This window comes from Colobus angolensis, unplaced genomic scaffold (genome assembly GCF_000951035.1).
Source record: "Colobus angolensis palliatus isolate OR3802 unplaced genomic scaffold, Cang.pa_1.0 Scaffold54, whole genome shotgun sequence".
NCBI lineage: Eukaryota > Metazoa > Chordata > Mammalia > Primates > Cercopithecidae > Colobus > Colobus angolensis.
In genome coordinates, this window is record NW_012118932.1 from 6455660 (window position 1) to 6466864 (window position 11205).

An 11205-nucleotide genomic window follows, 5' to 3' on the forward strand; every position below is an offset into this window, starting at 1 on the left:
CTGCCCAGGAACGCTTTTACACTGCTGGTGGGAACGTAAATTAACTCAGTCATTGTGGAAGACAGTGGGGCAATTCCTCAAAGACCCAGAACCAGAAATACCATTTGACCCAGCAATGTACCCATTACTGGGTATATACCCAAAGGAATATAAATCATTCTATTATAAAGATACATGCACACATATTCACTGTAGCACTATTCACAATAGCAAAGACATGGAATCAACCCAAATGTCCATCATTGATAGACTGGTAGACTGGATAAAGAAAGTATGGTACATATACACCATGGAATATTGTGCAGTCATAAAAAGGAATTAGATCATGTCCTTTGCAGGGGCATGGATGGAGCTGGAAGCCATTATCCTCAGCAAACTATTGCAGGAACAGAAAAACACTGCATCTTTTCACTCTTAAATGGGAGCTGAACAATGAGAACCCATGGACACAAGGAGGGGAACAATATACACTGGGGCCTGTTGCGGGGGCAGGGGAAGGGAGAGCATCAGTGAAAAATAACTAATTCATGCTGGGCTTGTTACCTCGGTGATGGGTTGATAGGTGCAGCAAACCACTATGGCACACGTTTATCTATGCAACAAACCTGCATATTCTGCCCATGTACCCCAGAACTGAAGTAAAATAAAATAAATTTTGTTCAGCTTATAAATTATTTTCAGAGGAATTCTGTAATTGCGAATCTTCATTTTTCTTGTTCTGTAGTTTTTAACTGGCCCCTTTAAAAAAATCTTTATGTATCCTCAGAGAATATGGAATCTATACAGATGTTCTATTTTTAAACAAATGGGGTAGTGGATTGCTTTTGTCTCACTCTTGGCCTATTGATATGGCTGCTAAATGCAGTTTACAGGTCTCCAATGGAGAACAGATTAAAATGTACACCTCCAAGTTTCCATCAACCTTCTCTCCAGGTTATGTCTGCTCTTCGGTAGTGCTGTCTTCCTCTTGTCTTCACGGCATGACTTTCTAGTACTCTGGAACCGCCTTGGTTCCTAGTGGTTATTCCTGCCTGGGCTCTTTCTGTTTCTGCCTTTCCCTATAATGCTTGTTCAGTACCCGACAAATATTCCACAAATATGGAGTTTAATTGTCTACTGTGTGCCAAGTATTCTGCTTGGTGCCAACATACAGTGGTGATCAAAATAAACAGAGTACATCATGTCTGTAACCTCATAAAGAACATTGATCACAGGGGGATGCAATCAAATAACTACACATAGAAACATAAGCACAACTAATAAGGCTCTGATGAATGTCATTTAGTCACTAATTCATTTAGTCAATGGGTATTCACTAAATGCATTCTTAAAAATAAGCACTATTCCAGGTTTCGTGGCTAGATTACTAAAGAAACACGTTTCCTGCTCCCATTGTAAGTGTTTTCTTTCTGGACTAGCTCATTGTTAAGATAAAATAGAAAAAGTTACCTGATCTACTTTAGTCCTTAGTAAAGGCTTCTCTTAGGATATGACTTTTGTACCTAGATATGAAGAATCAAATCAGTCAAACCATCAATCTGTTAAAAGTGAGTAGGGTAAAAGGAAGAATATTCCAGGCAGGAAAACAACAAATGCAAAGGTCCTGAGGAAGGCTGGAGCAGAAAGCTATGTAGCAATATATTTTTTTTAATTCTGAGTTGAAATATCTATTAATTATTTCCTCTCAGATTCAATAATTAGTTTCCTATCAATCTTTGTTTTCAGTATTATAAAAATGGTTATTTATAAATTTTTCAGTGAAAAATTGAGCAAAATCTATTAAGGTTCTTCTAGCCAGATGACATTGTAAACGGCAGATACTAAGCCCCTTTGTAATAGCAATTTTAGTTTCTTCACACTGTTTCTTATCTCATGTGGTTCTCTCTTTATTTCTGCCTCTCAACCAGCTGCCTTTTCATCTCAGTCTGTTTTCTCAAATTGTTGTTTTATCTCATCTTTGAACTCGTTTCATAGATTCTATGTTTACCGAATTATATTGGCAGCAAAAACCAGAAGCTGTGTTAAATTGATTTGTTTCCTAATGTAAATCTACAAATAAATGTTCTTCTTCTATCATCCTTTAGTATTACATGCGTCTCATTCTTTTAGATTGCAGAATTTTTTCATAAATAGCCTATCAGTTGTACCCATTCAATCAATCTCTAACCATTTAGAAAAACAAATAATTCGACCTGGAATTGAATTATTGAGGACTGGAGAATCTGATTCTCTTGGAATCTGAGTTTTAGTCTAGCCCTGGATCCCATACCATGAGCTAAAGTAAAACAAGCAACCAAGGGGATCCACTTACCCCTGTGTTGAAATTGATTGATACACACACACACACACACACACACACACAAAAGATTTTATTTATGTATATCTGTCAAGTAGTTACAACAAGTCTAGGCACTAGAAAGAGGTACTTAAAATTTCACTTCATTTGATGTTGCATGTATTAAGTCACGTCAAACCATTTTTAACAAAAACAAAACAACAAATAATATGTATAAATGCAGATAACAAAGTATGTGTGCATAATGTATCTATATGGGAACAAGCTTCATTCTTGTCAATCTACTGAACCTAGAAAGATAATTTTCAAGTCATCCAAATACTCTGATCAACTCTCAAAAAGTAGATATTAAGATGAGTAATCTTATTCCCCAGGTACTTCAAACACCAAATCTTGAATATCAAACTATCACCTTCTAGTCACTGAGAAGTTAGTTTCCCCCATGCATTTGGCTTCTTTCAATTTCAAATAATTATGATTAATGTGAATCAATTTCCAAAAATTGATAGCTTTTGATGGAGCCCATAGATAAACTATCTGCACTTGTAAAATTAAAAGTAAAACTCTGGGCCATCATGACCTCAGAGAAGAATTGCTCCTGAGAGGAAAACCAGATTTGTTCTCTTTTTCATCCTTTTAGCTATAATACCTCTAACCAGAGCCAGCTTAAGCATTGCTAAACTCTGCAGCAGTGCTAAAATCTGTAGCTCCCAACACATTGACAACCCTTTAACTGCCAAATATCTTTCTTTTTAAATCATCATTGTGCTCAAAATGCCACTTTTCAAAACTAATTGATTTTTCTCCCAAGAAACCTTCATTTAAAAGAAAGAATAGACTTGGAAACTATGTTACTACTTTAAATCAATCTCAGATAATAATGGGAGCACGTGCACTCAGTAATTCCAATGAGTAATAAGATGCTTAACTCAAAATAATCGTCATTCAGCATAGAATTTTGGGAATGGTGTAGTAATATTTTAATATATGTCTAAAAATGTTGAATCAATTTTGGGAGAAGCAGTGTTTTGGTTCCAGGCCAAAGATATTCAGGCAGAAGGAACAGAATCGATAATTCCCACACATAAGCAGCTTTTGTTCAAGTAGATAAAATCTATGAATTTCTAAATAATCATATCAAGATAGTAAAAACTTATTTTAATAAATTACAATCTGGAGGTCCCTACCTTTAGATATTGAATATTAATTTATAGGTGATAAACAAGCCCTGTTTTCAGTCATGGAAGAAGTAATATTAGGAAGGGATATGATTTCTTATAATTGAATTATGTTTCCATCAAAGTTAAAAGTATACTATTTACAGATGCCCATAAATTTTTATATTTCATTTTTCACTGTCATATTCCATTCTATGTATCTTTTATGTCAATGACATTCCACTCTACAATGTAATAAAATTGCTATGAAAACATTAAGTAATCACATTTATCTATTTTATGACTAAATATACTATAAATTAGATTTCATTAAAATTCTCCTGTTTTAGGTCTTTAAAAATATGAATATTTTGTTGCTGTAAGAAAGGTTAATTTGGTGTGGGTGTTTATAAAAATATTATTATGCACAAATAAAAGACTTCAGGTTTATATTCATTGCATTCTTTCCTTTGAATGTTTACAAAAATATAAACTTGGCTTTACAAATCTTTTAATTAATAGAAGTCTAAATTTAAAACTGTATACTTTTCATTTTCATAATCGAGATATCAAGAACAAAATAATGTGGCACCTTGTTCTGTTTCACGAAGTTTGCATTAAAAAGGGAAAATATAAGAAACCAGCATCCTTTCTTGTTTAACGAACACATGATATGTTCAATGAATTGTGCTGATATTCTAAGTCACAAAACTGGGAGTAAGGGACTAAAAGAAAGACGAGGGGATTTCATCAGAGGAAAGCATCTCTCTTCATCACAGCTGTTAGCCTAGGTAGATCTTTTGAAATCTATTTAGTAATTCCCTTCTGAAACACCGTCGCTCCAAATCACTTCAGTAATATTTCTCACCAAGCTGTTTTGCCTTGACGAGATTCTCCTGCAGTGTGAAGGCATCTTGCTGCTATACTACCTGGGGCTGCTGCTGCTTTGTCATACTTCAAAGCTGCAGTGAGGAGGGTTTGCTTGGATGGCTGCCCAGAAAACCAGATAGGAATTATGCTTTTTTTCTCTCTGAATCACATTTCTGCTTGACCCTTAAAGTTGGGCTGGGTTGAGGGTGGGGAAAATATAAAGTCTAAATTTCTAATTACTTGCAGAGATACATAAGAGATTTCAGTCTTTGGTACATCATCAATAAGATGTAAAAAGTAGCTTTCGTATTAGATTCCATAGGCAATAACTACTGATTACTGCTCAGTTTCCTAAAACTTAATAAGTCATCAATATGGCCAGTACTTTCATCCCTGCTTATTTGCCACTAAAGACTATACAATATTAATACTGATCTCTTCTCATTTTAATGGTATACTCATTTCACTTGATACTATTATCTTGATTGGGCTTGCTTATCATAATCAGCTTTGGAAAACCAAAACAATTAGCCTTAATCCAATAGAAAAAACATAGAGGGACACTTTATTAGAGCATATAGATGCATACAGTCAGGACAGAATGGCTAGTTAAGCAAATGAACAAGCAAAACAATAAATTGCATACTGAAATGCTAAAATTGTACATTACTGATACATATTGCCCTTACATTAAACAAATGTACAGCCACCATTACTGGTAGTTAAGAATGCATGCTCAGTGTGTCTGTGTGTGTACATGTCAGTATTTCTATACTCCGTAACACTTAAATCTGCCTAACATTACATCTTGCATGATCCAGTGTTTCAGTTCATTACTTTCGTAGGCAGAGGAAGAGGTGGAGCTTAAACATTTTCACAAAGAACATCATGAAATGAAATTTTTCAACTATGGCAAAATAACCAGAGGAAGAAAAACAGGACTGGATTAACTTATTATTATTTTTATTAGTAGTGTGTAAGAAAGGCAGGGAAAATCTTTGTATGGGCTATTAATACACAAGGTATACCAGTGGTGAACCTTTAATGGAACAAAGAAGTATTGTATTTGCGGTTTCATAATCACTTCAGATAGAAAATACTTCTGGCTATAAAGGTCTGCTCAGCTCTGAAAGCTCCAGTTCTTCTGGGAGATATTATTTTCTCTATCATAAGACCTAGAATATTAGCTTCCTAAAAAGGAGTAGTGTCCACCAGCCTGACTGGGGATTTATCCGCGCTGCCTTGTTGTGCTCTACCTTGTTAGGAATGTGTTAGTCTTCCGTTAAAAACAAAAAGTCTGCGAAAATTGACACAGTTTTCTTAGCAGCAGGGGCACCAGAAATCTTTTGATGAATATCTCTCATTTAATGGATCCATAACCCTAAAAGTTTGGTGCTTTTCTCCCATTAAATTTGAACTGGAACCAAGATCTCCCCAACTAATACTATTTCATTTATACTTTGCAGCATTGTCCAGAAAAAACTTTTGAGATGGGAATAGAGATGTAGCACATTGTAATTCTGATAACCACAGATTTAAAATCTTAAATCCTGGGACACTCTAAGAGACAGGAGTGCTATGATATGGTGAAATGATCAGGGAAATAAGATCCAACCAAGAGTCTCAGCTTCTCCACTTATTTATGGCAGATCATTTTATCAATCTCCAAATTTGTTTCCTCCCTTATATAATACAAATAAAAATCTGTGTTTTACAATCCTTCAGGATTGTTGAAAGGATTAAATAAAGTAATCAAATAAAGACATTTTGCACATCTATGAAACACTGTCTAAGTACGAGGAGCTGTTGCCTTGCAGGAAACACTACAAACTGTTAGTGGCTGTTTTATTAGCAGATTTTTCTCTCTGCATAAAAATAAATTATCTTCTTTTTTAAAAAAAAGGAAAAAAGTACTTATTGTAAATAAACTTGATTCACCACCCTCCTTTCTAATGCATGATGCTCAAAGGTAATTGTAAAATGATAATACTCTGTTTATTTGCATTAACGTTCTTTTCATTCTGCTGTCCTCCAGTGCCCGTTAATATGGTTGATGTATCAATTAACTTTTGGCCCAAAGCTTATCTTTTTGAAAATATTATTAAAAAGAAAAGACCCTTTTTCAAGCTTAATCATGAGGAAATGTCTAATGATTCAGTACAGCCATTATAAAGCAACAGCCATATGAAGATCTGGACCATTAGAAGTAACAGCACAAAGAAAGGCCCCGAGGTGCCTATAATTTACATCTGTAATTAAAATAAATTTCTAAAGAACTAGAAAAATAGTTCTCTTATTTTTCATGAAAACATCCTGATGTTTCTGTGATCTCATGAGATAAAATTTATTATCTATAAAATAACTAATATCTGTATTTTAGTATCATTTGTTTCCATGAACAATTTTTGAGTATCTCATCCTTTACTGAAATGAAGACTTTTTTTATTTTTTTTTTGTGACGGAGTCTCATTCTGTCCCCAGGCTGGAGTGTAATGGCGCAATCTCAGCTCACTGTAACCTCCACGTCCCTGGTTCAAGTAATTCTCCTGCCTCAGCCTCCCAAGTAGCTGGGACTACAGGTGTGTGCCACAACACCCAGCTAATTTTTTTGTATTTTTTACTAGCGACGGGGTTTCATTGTGTTGGCCAGGAGGGTCTTGATCTCCTGACCTCGTGATCTGCCCTCCTCGGCCTCCCAAAGTGCTGGGATTACAGGTTGAGCCACCGCGCCTGGCCGAAAATGAAGACTTTCTAAGGAAAAAGGGGAATCAGGGAAAATGAGCCTTATGAACAGTAGCAGAGCGGATTCTTACCCTGACAGACCACCAGCTTGCTGCGGGACCTTAAGAAGTCCCTTACTTCTGGATATTAGTTGCCTCATTTGTAAAAATGGGCAGCTTAAAATGCATGATTCTAAGTTAAGTGAGTTCTAAAGCAAGTTAAAGATCTAAGTTTTACTTCACGTCTTTTATGATTCTAAAGTATTTGAGGAAGAGTATGCAAAAAACAAAATCATTCTTCATATATTACGTGAAGTGCAAAAGAAATGCTTTTTTCTTCCTCTTTTAGACAACTATCCTGTGGTTTCAGTAGCTTCTTTTCAACTGTCAGCATTTAAGTATGAAGATTAATAGTTGTATTATTTTTATGTGCAAAAGCTAAGAGCTTCCTAATTGTTTTTAATGGAACATTTTAGAAGAGCTCTATGTTTTCTACATTGTAGTATATTTTTTCACCATAAGACCTCTGATTTAACACAGTGCAGTGTCAGTCAGAAAAAAAGAGATCACTTTTAAAATACTGAACTATTTAAATCAAGCAAATGTGTAATTATTTCACCACATAATTATATCACCATGTATTAGGTTGGTGCAAACGCAGTGCCCAAAACTGCAACTACGTTTGCACCAACCTAACAACTTTGACTCAACTGTGGATAACATTCAGAATGCAGTTGATAAGACTTGTGTTCTTCCCAAAAGGACAGTTTGATACTAGGACTGGGTAAGATTTTTCTAAGTAGGTAGGTCAAAATATTGCTACCTTATTTTTGGTGAATAGCCTGTAATGTGGAAAGAAAGGCACTAAAATCTACTGAAAATTCAAGATGATCAAAGAAGATTGGCAAAAATATCATTTATTTGATGCATTTCTAAACATAAGTAGCCTCTCTGAATGAGCCACAGCATCAATAAGGGCCAGAAAGCATAATGGAGAGACTTGGGAAAGCTTTAGTTAATCATAACGAGGATTGCGTTGAGAATAGAATAGAATAGAACTGAAGATTAGGTTGCCTCATTTCCATCCTTTTTTCATTTATACAAAGAGTTGTATGGAAAATCACCTCCTTTATTAAAGTTGTTTCCTCAACTGGTAAGAAAAATATGGACTTCCTACATCTTATCCCACAGCCTTACCACCAGAATCTACTCTCCAGCAAGCATATAGCTTCTCAGGAAACAACACAACCACGTACAATTACCAGGCATGACAAGGTCCTATGTCCTGTGACCCTCTATGGCCTCCTTGCTATCCACCTGCCTATGCCCTGCATATGTTATTCCAACCTCTGCACCATCATTTGCATTTCTTGAACATCCCAATCTGACTCTAATCTCAAAGCTTTATCACTTGTTCTTTTTGCTTAGAACAGTCTTCCCTAGCAGAAAACATCACTGCCATCTTCTTTTTATATTGCTTTTAATTCACATATCTCTTATTAAAGAGGCTTTTTTTAGCCTAAATTAACCACTTCTTCAGGACTAAAAGTGACATGCAATTATTAATTTTAAAAATCTATCTGGTGTCTCTCTGCACTCAAAAAGTAAGAACCCCGCAGGAACCAGAACTCTCCCTATCTTGTTCACCACCGTATCTCAATATCCGAGAACACCACCCAGCACATAGTAGAAAATCAACAAATATTTTTGATTGACGAAGGAAGATGAGCTGAGTAACCTGTAAGGTTTTATCTGCTTGATATTTTGTAAATGCTTGATATTTATGTAAAAAGGGGAAATCGTGTAAATGGCAATGCTTTTTCTACACACCTCCACTCCTTGAGGTGTCATTCAGGTCTCCAATTCTGTAATTGTGAAAACTTGTAGTTGTTCCTTGGTTGTCTTTTTTTTTTTTTTTTTTTTTTGAGACGGAGTCTTGCTCTGTCGCCCGGGCTGGAGTGCAGTGGCCAGATCTCAGCTCACTGCAAGCTCCGCCTCCCAGGTTTACGCCATTCTCCTGCCTCAGCCTCCCGAGTAGCTAGGACTACAGGCGCCCGCCACCTCGCCCGGCTAGTTTTTTGTATTTTTTAGTAGAGACGGGGTTTCACAGTGTTAGCCAGGGGTTGTCTTTTTTACTGTCATCATGCTTATTCCATTTTATTGCTGTTTCAATAATGAATCTAACAAATACTGTAGTAGAAATTGCAGGAATACCAAGAGGAAGAAAGACCATAAAAAGATAAAATGAGGATGGGAATCACTTCCCTTCTGAAGAAGGGAAGGACATCAGAAAAGAAAGTAGAATTCCAGACCACAATAAGATAGCAGCCACTGGTGAAAGGACTTAAGAGAGTTGATATAATTCTATTAAACCTACAATTGATATGCCTTGGAAGACCAGAGGAAACTAAGTGTGGCTGCCAGCTTTCACAAGGTAAAACTGAATCCAAAACAGTCCAGGGAAACTAAAAGGTAGAAGTAAAATTGACTATTTGAGTGGAATAGAGCTTCAGGATGCATTCTATCTCTCTGCAAGTCACATCGCAAAACATAGTGTCCTGAAGAAAATATATAAATCCTAAGCCATGAATCTAGTGCATCTCAGAATGTTATGTGCCATAAAGGAAAAATAAATAAAATGATTTAGGTGAATAGGTTCACAGCCAAAGTTTAGTCTGGATCATCACTCTCCATATGCAAACTACATAATTAAAGTTGATGTTTGTGACTGTCCTGTTCATCAAAGAACTATATCATTAAGTGAACACATTCAGATGTTTAGAAAAAGGGGATAACACTGCCTGGCAATATCTCAGGGAACAGTTTCCTGGAAGGAATTATGAAATATGACAGGACTTAGTAAGCTACCTTGTTAAAGAAATCTTAAAGAGAATGCAAGTCACAAGGCTGCTGGCAGATCCACAGACAGATCATCAAACACTAATCATAGAGGGTTTTCCTGAGAAAAGAACAAAATAACAGTTTACTGAGGAGTGAAAAGAAATATGGGTCACATCTTATCCTTCAGGCTTAAGGTTCCATTTTAAGCTTGAGAGTTTTCATGTTCCCACTCACTGTCAAAATGTTCTATGCTTTGTATAGAAACATCGTTGTCATCCAGAAGCTTATATCTTTATAACCATTAGAGGTCCAGAAACAACTATAATGCCGAATGCTTGTATGTTTCTCATATGAACTAGCAGTTTCTGAAAGGCAACTATATATGGATACTCTTTTAAGTAATATAAACATATTAACCTATTTAATTCTTTAAAAAAACTCTTACATGTAGGAATATTATTTTCCCCACATTGCAGATGAGAACACTTATGTTCAAAAGGTGAATTACCTGTTCTTTACACAGCTCTCTAGGGCTTTCCTCTTAATTCTTTAACAGTTGTCAAAGTTTCTAGCTCATTTTTACACAAGTATATGACAATATTTTCCCATAATCCTTACAGTATTCCTATGAAGGAACAAGTGGGTTTGACGCAGGGCAGGCAAGACCCAGTACTGGGGCTTAGTCTGGGAGAGTTCTTGGATTCGCCCAGGAAAGAATTCAAGGGCAAGCAATGGTGTTAGTCAGCAACTTGTATTGAAGTAGCAGTGCCCAGCAGCAGCGGAGGTACCGCTCCTTGTGGAGTCGGACTACGCTGTAAGCAGTGTGCCCAAAGTAGCAGCTCAGGGGCGGTTCTGCACTCATATTTATACTCACTGTTAATTACATGCAAATTAAGGGATGGATTATGAAAAAATCTTTAGAAAAAGGGTGGTAACTTCTGGGTTGTTGCCATGGTAGGGGGCAGTAACTTCCAGATGTTGCCATGGCAATGGTAAACTGCTGTGGCACTGATGGGTGTGTCTTATGGAGAGGTGCTTTCACCTCTTTCCTGTTTCAGCTAGTCTTCGATATGGTCCAGAGTCTGAGCCTCACCTCTGGAGTCAAGTCACATCTCTTACCTTGGGTTTATTCCCATTTCACAACTGAGAAAATAAATTCATAGACTGGAGAACAATATTACTCCCTCCTCCCCCAGGTTTAGTTACTGGTATAGCTAGAAATCAGAAGTTTTAACTTAATAGTTTAAATTTTCTTTTTTCACTGCATTCAGTTATAATATCTAAAAACCTGCTTTTCCTATTAAGAAAGTCAGCCAGGTCA